Source organism: Paroedura picta, chromosome 8 (assembly GCF_049243985.1).
Source record: "Paroedura picta isolate Pp20150507F chromosome 8, Ppicta_v3.0, whole genome shotgun sequence".
Classification (NCBI taxonomy): Eukaryota; Metazoa; Chordata; class Lepidosauria; order Squamata; family Gekkonidae; genus Paroedura; species Paroedura picta.
Window position 1 is genome coordinate 73802632 of NC_135376.1, and position 14973 is coordinate 73817604.

Sequence of the window (14973 nt, forward strand, 5' to 3'; positions counted from 1 at the left end):
GGTCAAGGTGGAGTTGGGGCCTGTATCATTAAATGCTATGACCTCAGATTGTCAATCCTTTTCCTGTGTAATTGGGAGGTTTGAGAGGATAGTCAACTTACCATGATATTTTTCCCCAGTTCACCTAAATTAATTGTCATTCCCACTGAAATCAATAGATGAAATTAGGTGTGATTAACTAGGCCTCAGTTCTCACTCATACGTCCCTTTCTACATAATATTTGATGTAACCCGCTGTGAGACAGCTTAACTGATAATAATAATAAATAATAATAATACATGATAGTGGCAAATCTGCCAGGGTCAAATCCAGTTTGGCCCAGGGCCACAGTAAAAGGCCTTGCCACTTTGGTGTTCTGTACGTTACTACGGAAATTGTTGATACTTAAATGGGGCATATCCAGAATGTGTCAAACACTCTAGTGCAGGGGTAGTCAAACTGCGGCCCTCCAGATGCCCATGGATTACAATTCCCAGGAGCCCCTGACTAACGGCAACATCTGCAACAGAGTAACACCCTTGCAAGCTCGCTGGCTTCTATGGCATTATCAGAGCATAACTGCTTAGGAAACACAGGACTGGATCCAGATGAAACATTCTATCAGTGAAATGTTTTACTGCCATGTCTGTCCAATGGCAATCGCTAGAATGCAGCCCCAGTGAGCTGGGGACGTCAAGGGACAATCGGAGGGGAAGTCTGAAGCAGTAAGGGGGGAATCCGTAAAAATCGCCAGTGTCGTCTGGATCCAACCCAGAACAATACCAGGAATCCGAGGTTTGCTTATGTGGGTGAAAAGAGTAGGTTTGGGTCTCGCATAGAATATGTAAAAGAGTTGGCTTATGCTTCCTGTCTATCGGATGTTATTGCCTGGGGAAAAGGCAGCAGTTTAAAATATTTTAAATAAATACAAGAAATTATAACTGCCTAAGGCCATTTCTGGCCTCTTCCAGGGATGGGGGGCCTCCATTCTCTGGCCTGGGTTTCTCCTCTCTTGTCTTCCCTGGAGGACATTTGCTTCTTTCAGTAACTTCAAGAAGGATGGAGCAGGAGTTGCCTCAGCTGGACTCCTGGGCTTTTTGTGACGAACTGACGGAACTAGGTTTCCTTTCTTCTGTTCTTCTCTTCTGCAACCGGAGGGAAGCCAAACCTGTTCTCCACCTCAGTCACTGAAACCAGCAGGTACAAAGAAAAGTTCCCAGAAGTGACTCCAACGATGGTAATTTTGGAATAAGTGTATTATGATTATTATATTGTTATCTTTATAGAGGTAGCTTGGTGTAGTGGATAAGAGCGGTGGTTTCTAATCTGGCCAGCCGGGTTGATTCCCCACTCTTCCACATGCAGCCAGCTGGGTGACCTTGGGCTCATCACATGTGCTGTTCTGATCGAGCAGTAATATCAGTAATATCACCAGGTGCTGTTCTGATCGAGCAGTAATATCAGGGCTCACCTCACAGGGTGTCTGTTGTGGGGAGAGGAGGATGAGGCTATTCTTCAAGCAAAGGTTGGATACACACTTTTCTTGGATGCTTTAGGATGCTTAGGGCTGATCCTGCGTAGAGCAGGAGGTTGGACTAGATGGCCTGAATGGCCCCTTCCAACTCTATGATTCTATGATTCTATTGTAAGCTGCTTTGAGAATCCTTCTGGTAGAGAAAAAGCAGGGTATAAAACCCAACTCTTCCTCTTCTCCTACAGCTTACCTTTCCTCATCGTTCAAGGCAGATTACAATAATAGAACTGCAACAGAGCAGACTTTTGCTGTGGGGCACAAACCTCCCAGACTCTAACACTGAATAACTACATCACCCTTTTAGATGCCATAATTATAGGCAATTTGCTAGTAAGTATAATTGTAATAAAATGGAGTGTAGTATCCCAGCAGTATAATTTAGTCCACAAAGTAATGGGGGGAGGCGGGGAAGAGGAAAGAAATGATAGCGTCGAAGCAACAACGGATCATGTTTTGCAATCTTGAGTTTTCATCCGTCTCTATGTGTGTATATGTCATGTGACCTCCAATGAGTATAGAAACGGTGATGATGTTGATTTTTCCTTTTCATCTGAAAAAAAAAATGTTCTCTCTAGCAATGCAAAATGGAGCCTGCACTTCAGGAAGTGGGTTCCTTGACGTACCCTGACAAATACTTCCTGCAACTTTTGTAGAATGGCTTTCTTTATTATCCACCCACCGACTTCCCAGCCTTATTGAGTAGCCTGGCCTCACATTCTTCGCAAGACCTGGCAATCTCCTCCTTGCCAAGTGACAAAAACAACACTTCATGTGGGTGGTCAGCTATTATATTTCTGTAATTAAAAGATTCCATTTTATGAAACAAGCACCCAGCCCTTAAGGGAAATTAACATTTATAATCTGTAGAGCTTTGATGAAGCAGGCATGAGCACAATTTTGTGGGGAGTTTATTGTTTGCCTTTTTCTGCCTCCGAAACCATTTTCATGGGCATGATAAGCGTAATGATATTTTTATCTGTCCTCACTGAAGGAAATCAGTAAAATGAATTGACTGCACTCTCTGGGAATTCAGAGAAACTGTTCAAAGGGATCGGAATGAATTAAGCAACTTGGCTCGGAGCGGGGAAATTAAGACCTGGTGAAAAACCCGAGCTAAGAGTGCATTTATCTTAGTGTTCCAGTGATGTGCTATTCTTTCCTTGTAGTTTAGATGGTTACTGCATCTGTTTAAAGGCATCAGGCAGGAACATATAACCTAGAGTAACTATTTTATTGCAGCTGAATAGGAAAATCCATACTTGACATGCATGACAGCGGAGTGCAGATCTATTCATTTCAGTGGGCCTCGGCACCCCCAACTCTGCACAGGATTGGTCTACAAAGGAAATACACTTAAGTTTAACTGTATGGTTTTCCAGATAAAATATTCAGAGACCACATCTGAATAAACTCTTCCACTGCTCCACACGTACAATAGGTTCTTGTTGCCTCTCTTGAAAGTAAAAGCTGTGAATTCCAAGAGCCGGGTCACCCTGCACATTGAGCAGCAAGGATTTTTAGTCAGCCTGCACTCAGTTAAAACCCTGCTGCCAAGGCCTGAACTGATGAAGAAGAAGAAGAGTCAGGTTTTGTAACCTGGTTTTCACTACACGAAAGGGTCTCCAAATGGCATGCAATTGCCTTCTCTTCCTCTCTCCACCACAGGCATCTTGTGAGGTGGGACTGAGAGAGCTCTGAGAGAACTGTGAGAGAGCTAGTTATGTGTGGCAAAGTGGACAATCAAACCCAGTTCTCCAGATTAGAAGCCACCACTTTTTACCACTACACCAAAATGGCCCTTGTAGATCCTAACACCCTGCACTGAATACACATCCTGTATCAGCTTCGGGTAGAAGACAGCCATGCCTCATGCTGGGCCAGGCTGGACACCACCATCTGCCTAGTCAGTTTCCAGGACAGAATGGGTATTCTGGCCTGAAACTTTAAAAACTTTCATGCCGATGGCTTCTCTTGAACATTAGCAAGGACTCAGACCAGAGTTAGCCATGCATGTCCTGTGTTAGCAAGTCACCCTGTAGTTTCTGCTGGGCCTGGGACAATGAGCCCTCAAAGGCCAAAACAGTCTTGGATCTGTCACATTTCTCTTGTTATCGCAGAGTAATTCTCCTCGAGTTTTCTAAGTCCCACTTACCTCAAAGGGTGTCTGTTGTGGGGAGAGGAGGGAAAGGTGATTGTAAGATGCTTTGGGACTTCAGGTAGTGAAAAACGAGGTATATAAAACCACTTCTTCTTCTTTGATAACTGGCCTGTTGGATTCTAGACTAGCCTGAAGATACTGCTTTCCATCCAAATAAACATGCTAACTCAATCCAAATCTCACTCAACTTCCAGACATGTCCCCAAGACTCCTGTGTCCCTGCCCATGCTCAGGCTTAAAAGAGAAACTCAGGGTCCATTTCGGCAGAACCAAAATACTTTGCAAATCAATAACTCTTTTGATGAGCAGAAATTTCACAAGATTTCTGTCTTCTTACTATACTTGCAGTCTTGGGTAGGCAAAAGCTCCTTGTGGGAGAAAGAGTGCAGAAATAGGGGCGCAGCTGAGCACTGTGTCTCAGTATATATAGGAAAGATAGAGCAAGAGAGATTCTGGCTTAAGTAATAGGGCCAGAGGCTGAAGTTTAGACAACAGTTTGTTTTCCTGTAGGCCTGGAGCGCTAACAGGCGTGCTAATATAAATGGCTCATGATTTATCCAAGATGAGCAGAAGGGAGGTGCAATATCCTAGGACCAATTTCCAAATCAGGAACCAAGGGGTGATATCAAGTATTGGAAGTGAAGGACTTTGCACGGTCTCTTAGCCTCATACTTCAAAGGGCGGCGATACAAAGTACAAAGTCAGAAAAATCGATAGACCAGGACCCTGAACAGCCTTCCTTTCTACTGTTCTGATGCTCTCCCACCGCTACTCCCAGGGAAACTTCCTTTCTTCCACTTTGACACCTTCTCTCCAAGCTGTGTCACTTTTCTCCATATCTGCACCATGAGGGCATCCCTAGCCATCCTAGATAGTTTAGATTAGAATCCTGCCTCTATCCTGTCTTGAATGGAGTTCCTTACAATAAAGGAGTCATCTTAGTTTTGCAAAGCTAAAGAGGCTCCGTCTGTTACTTGGCCTCTTGTCGGCACCTGCAAACCAGACAGGCTGTGCTTTGAGAATGCTTGAGCCCCTCAACACACCATTTCTCCATCCAGGCCATGATTAGGGGCAATCTAGCCACTTTGTTTAGCCATGGGGGTAGAGGAAATTTAAAATATCTCCTACTGGATTAATCTGAGCTAGCAATCTTGTAGTGCAAAATGCTAATGTGGGCCTAGTTTGGTGCTGGAGGGAATGCTAAAGTAGCAGGGTGCCTTTGTTGAACTGGACTTTGATTAATTGTTTAAGAGGTCCTGATTACCACCAGCCTGATTGCCTATGAGCATCAAGAGCGACTCCTGTTCTCTCTTGGACTTATTCTTTCCGAGTGCGTTTTGATTAGGCGGCATGCTTTGGTACACCCTGATGTTTTGAATAGGTAAGTCAATATCCACTGTTAATTAAGGTTTACCTTTAAAGTGTTAGCTTTTATTAAAGTGCTGGATTTCCTCTAGGATGGCAGGAGATACTGAGCAATTAAAGAAACTCATGAATTCATCTAACTGAACCTTTCAGTAAATGGAATATGTGGAGCAAATGGGAAATCATAAGGATGAACACTGTTTATGTAAAACTAGAAATGAATGAGAATGCTAACAATGGTGGCAAAAATAAAATTTACTTCTCTTAAGGCTTAAGGTTTTGGTAATCGCCTTCAAGGCCATACGCGGTGTGTGCGCAGAGTACCTGAGAGACCACCTCTCTGCCTACCCCCCCCAAAAAAGCTCTACGTTCCACCATCTCCAACTGGCTGGTGATCCCTGGCCCCAAAGAAGCACGTCGGGCCTCAACCAGGGCCAGAGCCTTTTCTGTCCTGGCCCCCACCTGGTAGAAAAAGCTCCCTGAAGAGATTCACAGCCCTTCCTGAACTCCCACAATTCTTCAGGGTCTGTAAAAGAGAGCTCCTCCACCAGGCATTAAGTTGAAGTCTGACTCAGCGGCTGGTGTCCAAGACACCCCCTCTACAGCTGAACCCAAACTGACCCCCCTATGGGCTCATATTTAGAGTTATTGTTGTAATGTGAATTATTAGAATAATGTTGTTTAATTGGAATCCACTTTTATGGTTGTTGTTATGACTGCAACACATATCCCTACATTTTGCGTAAACGTAAATGCCCTGAGCCTTGTGGGAGAGTGGTATAGAAAAAGAAGAAAATAGATAGACAGACAGCAATGGCTTAAATTGCCCTTTAAAGGGGGAAAAGAAGCCACTGCAGAGTTTCAAAATTATTTGTGAGTTTCACATCCCTCCCCACCAAAAAAAGACACCCTGATTTTATGTGTACATATGAGTATCTCCTAGGGCCATTCCGCACCAGGATCTATGCAGCAAATTGGTTGCGGAATGAAAAAACGCCATTTTAAATAGTGGAATTCGTCGTTATGCATACCTGCCCTTGTAGTGGAATCCAGTTGCGTTTCTATCATTTCCCACAGGTTTCCGGTCACGGAAGCGATATTGCTGAGCTTTGTCCCGCCCCGGCCGTCAAGCAGCCAATGGGCGGCCGTTATAATGCTCCCAAAAAGCCCCTTTCCCTTTAAGGAAGGTTTTTTAAAAAAAACACACACACACGTTGCAACGAATCTGCGTTGATTCATTGCAACGGAGAGACCCATCTAGCTAGCAGGTGGTGTTTGAGTTGCCGTTTCATCGTTGCCACGCTCCCCCCGAGTGAAAAAAAAATACCCCCCCCCCGCACGGGTGCGATTTTCGGCCAAAAATAGAGTGAAAAAGAAAGGGAAAATAAACCAGCAAACGGGGCTGTGTGTTGCTTGGTGCTTGGTGACTTAAAACAGCTCTGGGGAGGGACTGCAGCCAGGTAAGCCTCGCTGGGTAAACGAAGGCTCGCCGGTGTGTTGATCTCCGCTCGCTCCGAGAAAAAAAATGGCGATTGCTTCACCGGAAGATCAGAGGAGAGAGCCAGGGGGAGGGACTTTGCAGAAACCACAACAAAGGTAACGCACAGGACTTTCCCACTAGTGTTGCAGATTGGTTGCAAGAGTGTAGCGCTTTCCGGAGGGTGAATCCACTTTTTGGGATTTTCCTGAAAGCGCTACAACGAAGCACTTTTTGTGGATCGGCTTCAGGAGTGTTGCAGATTGTCAACGACGTTGTGCATAACAGCAAATCAGTAGCGATTTCAATTTGCAACCACTGTGCAATTTTGAACGAGTTCGGAATGGCCCCTAGTATTCCTTAGGCAAGATGTTGAAAAAATTGTGGAAGACTTAAGTTAACAGCGTCCTATACAAAAAAACAAAAGGGGTGATCCCTGTAATCCAAGAACATCTTTGGAAACGGAAGGGGAAATTAATATACAAAGAGAGACAATGGCAAATAAAGGGAAGGTATTACAGATAGTGGTTATTAATGCGTATGTACCAAATGATGGGTGAAAAGAGTTTTTCAAAAGGCTGATCAAGGCTGTTGAGAATTTAAAGCAGTAGGAAGCTTTAACATGATTTCCAGGCTTGGATAAATCCTGAGGTAGACATAATGTCACAAATATCCCCTTAAAAAAATAACATGGCTGAAGGATTGGAATGTTGAAGACCACTGGAAACATTTGAACCCTTGGATGAAAGATTATATATCCTCATATCTAAGAGCCAAGGGCTGGCCTCTACAGGGACTGAAAAATTCACACAAGTCAAGGAACTAGGGTAAATAAGGAACATGGTAGGAGAAGGTGAAGTATGTGGGTATGAAGAGCATAAAGAGAATGAGGGGGAAAGTTGATGCCTATGGAAGGCTCTGGGATAGGAGAATAGGGTGTGATGTGTAGGCAACGTAACAGAATGCACTGAAGATACAGTGATTGTGGAGAGAACAAAAGACAGACCTAAAGAGGGGAAAGGTGGTGTTGGGAGGAAACAAAAGCGACATAAGTGAAAAAAAGGTCTAAAGCCAGTGGGAAATAATGCTCTTTATCCGACCATGCCCCATGTGACAGACAGCACCTGGAAAAGGAAGTTCTGACTGCTTTAAACTCCTCACTAGACAGATAAAAGCCAGAGCTACGAACAAGCGCTGAGCTCTGTGACTGACTAGCCACAGCTGGGTGGGATCTGAGAAAGACAGTATTTTGGGGAAAACACAAGTAGGAAACATCTTTGTTAAAATAAGAAATGTAGCATTTAACTGAATACGTACCAAACTGTATAAAGAAAAGCTTTGATTCCAACCATTCCTTCTTTGTAAATAAAATATTTTTTCCTTTGTGTTTGGAAAAGTCTCAGTGCCATTCTGATTAAAGGGCTAGAGTGAAAAGACTCCTTCCCAGATGCTCCCGGGGCTGAACAAAGCCAAAGAGATTGAACAGTGACAGGGTGGGACAGGGAAACCTTTGGACGGAAAATGTACATATTAGGAGTAAAGGGTTAGAAGGTGATCCATCATAACCCATACTGCAGTTTACATATAGGGAGTAATTAAAGAGCAAGCTGAAAATAATCTTAAATATCTCGCTGAGGATGAGGATTCTGACTTGTTCTACTCCCATGATAACAATTCATCTTCTGGGTTTGCTTTGTTTTTGCTTCCCCTGGAAGCTTGATGTTCACTGGAAGTCCAGGTCAATAAAGTGCTGAACTTCGAGCTTCTAGATTTTTTATTTGGAAGAAACCATTAAATTACAGGCAGAGATACTGAGAAACGCCAGACGGGGGATAGCACATAGAACTGAGCATTTGATTTAAAAAAAAACTGATCAAGGGTACAAACAGAATAAAGTTCATTAGAGAGGTTTGCCAGAACAGAAACATCGGGATGGAGTCTGCAGAAAAAGTTCTAAGAGGGTTACTGATGTGCAGTGCTGTGGAAAATGCATTTTATTTATTTATAGGCATTATATGCCGCACCTTTCAACCCAATCAGGGCCTCCAAGGTGGCAATTTACAACATCATCTTATAGAGTTACTTTAGTCTAGTCCCACATAAATTAATGGACTCTGGCTGAAATAACTTGACCGCAAACATCAGGCCACCAAATGCACAATGTATTTATTTCATCTATAATTCCCCTGTGTCTCCAGGGGCAACACAAAGTGGCTGACATCATTATCCTGTCCTTCTGTTGATCCCCACAACAAACCTGCACAGTAGGGTACACCCAATCCCAACAAGCTTTGATTGCAGAATTGGAGATTCAAGCCGGGGTCTCCCTGATCCTGATCTGACACGGGGTAGTCAAACTGCGGCCCTCCAGATGTCCATGGACTACAATTCCCATGAGCCCCTGCCAGCTAGCAGGGGTTCATGGGAATTGTAGTCCATGGACATTTGGAGGACTGCAGTTTGACTACCCCTGATCTCACCACTATGCCGCACTAGATCGGCTCTCCTGATACTGTCACTTCCCCTTCAAAGTGGCTATGGCTCAATTTGAACTTGCTCAAAGCATGGCGGTAACAGTACCCTGCCAATTTCCTGACCAAGATGCTATTCATCTCAGGAGCAAAAGGAGCTTCTTTTTCTTATATCGACACAGGACTTGAAGCAGACGCCAGGAGATATCACTTTCCCCGTTTTCTTATTGGTCCATACCTCGTTTTCATGAATGCAGCATTGAGTGGAGCATCAATTTTCATACACTTAAGAGATCTTTTAAGACTCTCTGCAAAAAGTGCATGACTTCCCTCCACCCACAAGCCATCAGCAGGTACCAACTAATTGCCAGCTATTAAAACGAGGATATCTCAAAAAACTAACCAAATAAAGCAGAGTCCAGTATCACTTTAACCTGATCCAGATTTATTCCCTCTCAAGTACTCATGTTTCCCAGCTCACCTAATTAGCTGCGTAACAGATTTATTGGGGGAGATTCAGGTGGGCAGCCATGTTGTTCTGATGCCACGGGACAAGGTCTGAGCCCAGCGGCACCTTTAAGACCAACCACGTCTTACTCGAGGTATGAACTTCCACGTGCATGCCCACTTCTCCAGTTACAACGGAATGGAAATTACCAGGCCATACATATAGGCAGAGGGTGAGCAGTATATTAGCATCTAGCATAATGGTGAAGTTTAACAGATTCAAGAACCCAACGGGAATAACAAGCTTGGTTTACATGGTTAGCATTTGCTTGGGTTTAACACCGAAGGAAATCTTAATGCAATGAAATATGTCAAAATTGGAGTTTGATGGGCAGCTGTAGCCTTCACTGTGGAATGCTGAGGGTAATTACAAAGGCCCAGCTCCAGCGCTCTCCTCTCAAGCATCTCCATTGGCCTTGTAGAGATCTCCCTCCTCCCCAGATCTGAGAAAGACCTTCCAATCTCCCAGTCCACATTGCATGACATTCTACTATGCCTTTCTCTTGGCGTCGACTTTTATCAGCGTGCAATGTGGGCTTCCTAGGGTGGCCATGCTCTGCAATTACAGCTGAGTCCCACAACAAAACAAAATCAGAGTCCAGTGGCACCTTTAAGAGCAACAAAGATTTATTCAAGGCGTGAGCTTTCGAGTGCAAGCCTTCTTCCTCAGACTATGAGTCCCAGCCTAAGGGCCTTACTAAAAAGCACGCGTCGGTTCGAGGGCTCCGAGCGGCGGATTCGCACGAACGCCGCCTCCATGGTTCCACAAGAGGGAGCCAAACGCGTGCCTTTCCTCCCCGCCCGCCGGAGCAAACGAATCCCGAAGGGGACACATCGGGCTTTCCTCTCCGAAATGGGCTGTTCTTCTGGTTGCTCCTCCGGGGGCGAAGAGCTCTGCGGGCGGGTTTGAAAGTGCTGAGCGCGAGGTCTGTCCGTGGAAAGGCCGGCGCGGCTCAAAGGCCGGAGGCCCCTCCCAGCGCTCTTTGATCTCCGCTCTTCAAAGCGGGAGCCCGGCAAGCTCCCCTGGAACGCGGCCGCTTCGCCCAGAGGCGGCTGCAAGGAAGCAGCGCCGGCGCCGGGGCCTCGAGCGCCGCTTGCAGGGCGGAGCGCGCGCGGGGCGACAGCCTTCCTCGGAGCCCCGGCTTCGGCGGCGCGTGCTGCTTTCGCCGCCGCCCCCAGGAAGAGACCCCGCGCGCCAGGAGCAGGTCTCCCTCGGCGCCTGAGCGCAACTGCCGAGCTGGCCGGCGGGCAGCCCTTGGGAGACGCCTTTGGGCCACAGAAGCGGGCAAAACGCCTCCGGATCAGCAGCTGCGAACAGAGTATCCCGTGCACCCCCAAGGCATGTGGACCTGGAAGTCTCCGGTTCGAATCCCGCCTTGGAAGATCACACAGGGTTGCCAGCTCTGGGTTGAAATACCTGGAGACGTTGGGGGTGAAAGTGGGATTGGGGGCGGAGAGGGACCTCAGTGGAGGATAATGCTGTTTGGAGTCCACCCTTCGAAGCAGCCAATTTCTCCAGGGGAACTGGTTTCTGTTGCCTGGGATCAGCTGTGAAACTGGGGTGGGGAAAGACCTCCAGATCCCACCTGGGGACCGACCTGCTTCACAGCTGCCAAATCTCCCCCCCCCCCCACCACCACCCCGCAACTGTTGGGGGATGGAAGGGAGGTAGAGTGGTCTGATCCAGATAGGGGAGCTCATGGTGGTCTGGGGATGGAGGACAGGGACCTCACTGAGTGTGGCTTCTGGGTGAACATCATCATCCTTGCATGCAACTTCCTCAGCCTAGCTCTACTGGCTTCTGTTCAGGCCTTTACTGGGGAGAGAGATGTTACCCAACCCCTTTGGCTACGTATACCTCTGATGCTGCCTAAATCTGTGGCTTTTCCATGGATCTAATTGCGAAGGGACTATTATTATTGTTAGATTTATTTCCTGACAGGCTCGAGGCAGGTCACAGGAACTAACCCCATTAAAATTCCCATTAAAACATCAAACTATTATTTAGAAACCTTCCTAACTGCCATCTCTGTATTCTACCCATCACATAGTAGTATTTCCCTTTTCAGAAGGGAAAAAAACTCTCCCAAATTAGTTCACTTTAATTTTTCTAAACTGCTTAGGCAACAGAGATGGTATGTAAATTAACAGAAGGCAAACTCGTAAGAAGTGGGAACGTGGAGGGAAAAGGCCAGAATGATGCAGTGAAATATTAACAGGCATTCAGTTGAGGATGATCTGGAAGCCAGGCAAGGGATGTTCAGGGATGGCTTGCCATTGCCTGCCTCTGTGCCATGACCCTTGGTCCAAATCCTTGGAGGTCTCTCGTCCAAAGTTTAGCCGGGGGTGGCCCTGTTTAGCCTCAGAGATCTGAGGGGATTGGGTTTGCCTGGGCTATCCAGTCAGGGCTTCCTCAGTGGTGTTTTTCTAGGATGATGCTGGTTCCCCTGTGCAATAAAAGTAGCCAGCAGGGGCTGGAAGTAAGCAGGTACAGGCTGATGTGGTACTTGTCTTCTGGTGGAGAAACAATAGCAGTGAGAAATCTCAGTTCCTTTCTCTCCTGGTAGCCAGCTTGGCCTTCCTTTGGTCCTGCACAGCTGGAAGCTGGGAGAGAGTTCCTTCTGGTATGCAGAGAAGAAGCAAGCTGGTGCTTCAAGTTCTGGACGTGGCCTCAGGTCTTCCCTTTCCTGTGTTCTTGCTGAGAAGGGAAGAAGTACAACCTCTCAGAGACTCTTGAACTCTTGACTGGCAGCAGAACATCATTATAGTTGCTGCTCCCCTGATGAGTTGTGTAGCTCTTGTTGCTTCTGTGAACGCAGCTTGCCTCATTCCCCCCATAGCTGCCATTTACCTCTCTGCCACACAGGGATTTAGCAATAGGTAGATCACTTTAGTGACATAATGTTATGATCATCTATTGACAGAATCTCCTAATGCCTCTGAGTTCCTTACTTTCAGTCTTGTTTTAAGGTATGTCTCCAGCACTTTTGACAGTGCAGGAAGGTAAGGCATGGTATATGAAGACAATGTGAGTGGGAATGTGAAAAAAATGTGCAAAATCTCCAAATATGCCTTTTTTTAAACTCAATCTGAACTCATGAAGCTGCCTTATACTGAATCAAATCATTGGTCCATCAAGGTCAGTATTTTCTACTTAGTCTTTAATCGTTTCTCCAGGGTATCAGCAGACCACTTTCTCATCACCTGTCTCCTAGTCCTTTTAATTGGAGATGCTGGTGATTGAACTTGGGACCTTTTACATGCCAAGCAGAGGCTCTTCCACTGAGCCACAGCCCCCCTCTCCCAATCTGTCCTTGAATTATGAAAGGTAGAACTTCAGACCTTGCTGAATCTCTCCCCTCCTCATCATCTGAAATGTTTTCTATTACTAATCATTTGGCAATTATTTTTGCCAGGGGGATAACTTCAGTTTGCTGTGGATACTACACTCTTCATGGGCAGCCCATGTGTTCTACATTTACACAGTAAGAATGCTCAAAATTAATTGGGGTTGCTTGCATGTAATATTTTATTCTAAGTGCAATCCAGTCCTTACCTTCACATTGGTTCTAGCTCCATTGATTACATAAGAGTAGTACAGTGGGTGAAGTTAGGACCATTTCACAGAATCATCCTGTATATGACAGAATGCTTTTTGTTTCTTGGATAATTTTTGTAAGTATTTTGTTAAAATGCATTATCATTCATGGATGCTGCAGCTCAACATACAGATAAAAGTTTGTTGAGGTGAAAGATCTACCTGTGCTCATGATAGATTAGGTAGGAGACATTTTTGACATGCAGAAGATAAATGTCTCACCATGATGGAAAACTCATGAATATTGTCCCAGAGGCAATGTGTGTGATGATTCCAAAGGTCATTGTCAATTGTCAAATGGAAATACGTTTAGCAACCTTATTCCATAAATTGGGCAGATTTCTATTTCCCAGGCTAAGACCAGCATAATAATGGCCTATCTCAAAGAGCTCCACTGTGGGTGAATGTGATAAAAACATACTCCAAGTGTAATCAGTATGTGTTTGTTACAACTGAATACTAGTTACTGGTGTCCAACAACCAGTTTATATCTTATTATAGAACATACCACATTGATACCACTTTTCTAGAACCCGTTTGAGTGACTTAGCTGGCATACAGAGTATTTTGACATCAGCTTATTCTCTCACTCACACACATACACACAAAAAAAGCCCTTATCTATTAATATATTTTCATTTTTAAAAAGAAACTACTTAGAAGCTAAATTTGAAAAATAGTAATTGTGATTTTCTTAATGTGAAAATGATTTTTTAAAAAAGGTCAGATATACAAAGAATTAAATCATTGGAACCCATCACAGGTTCAGGCACAGGTTACCTTTTTGTGCTGCCTTTTGAAGACAAAAATACTCTTATGCAAGTTCCTGTGATACTTATGGAAATTATTCCCAGATAAGTATGTTTTGGTTAGGACTGTGAGCCCAGCCCATGCTTGTGATAAAGAAATACTTGCTGAATGTACTAGGATTGATTGCCTGGTAAGCATTAATGAAATTTGGGGAAATGATTCCCCAAATTCATATACTGATGTTTAAAATATGCCACACACACATGCACACAATACCTTTATCGCCCAGAGCCGTAAAGAATGGGCGGTACAAAAAGCCAAATAAATAAATAAAATACTGGCACAAAACAAGTTAGGAACATGGAAAACCGAAATAGTTGTAGTACACCAGTCAAGTTGAATTTAAAAGCTGAAGACAGAAATTCAGCCATAATAAAAGTGACATCAGCATCCTTATCACTCAACAGAAATTGGCAAATCGGGTCTTTAAAATATCCCTATTTTTTTCTGTTGGGACATATATTATTTATAAATAAATATTATGACTTGTCTTCAACGTGGTTGCCACCATTTCCCCCACAGTGCTTTTTCCTTGCAAGACCTCTATGACTGGCAATAAACTGTTGGCAACCCTCGCCCTCTGTTATCCTGATTTTAAATAAATTTGATTATAAAACTTGATTATAAATCGATTTCATAATATAATAAACACCCAACTTGTGATCATACTCATTTGACTCCCCTGACCTTCAGTATCACAGTACTTGGTTCCTGGCTTTCACTGATGGGACAAAAGAGGGGCCTAATCTAATCCAATCACTAAAAAATCTAATCCAATAAAATCCTACATTTGGCCATGACCTTACCATGTCATTTAATGAGTCCATTGTTCTAACCATATTACCAAAAATGGCAAAGTGGCACAGTTGTCGTTAACTGGGCAATTCACATTCACAAAAAGAACCATTTAATCACAATGTGTGTGTTTTCAAAGGGAGAGCAGCCATTGTGTCTTTGTCCTAAAAGCCTTTGGTGCAACCTGAAATCTTTTGCATACCTAGCACAGTCTAGTCTAATTAAGGCAGCATTTTAGTCTTAAAACTGTTTAAAAAGTCTTGAGACGTGGGTTTTCT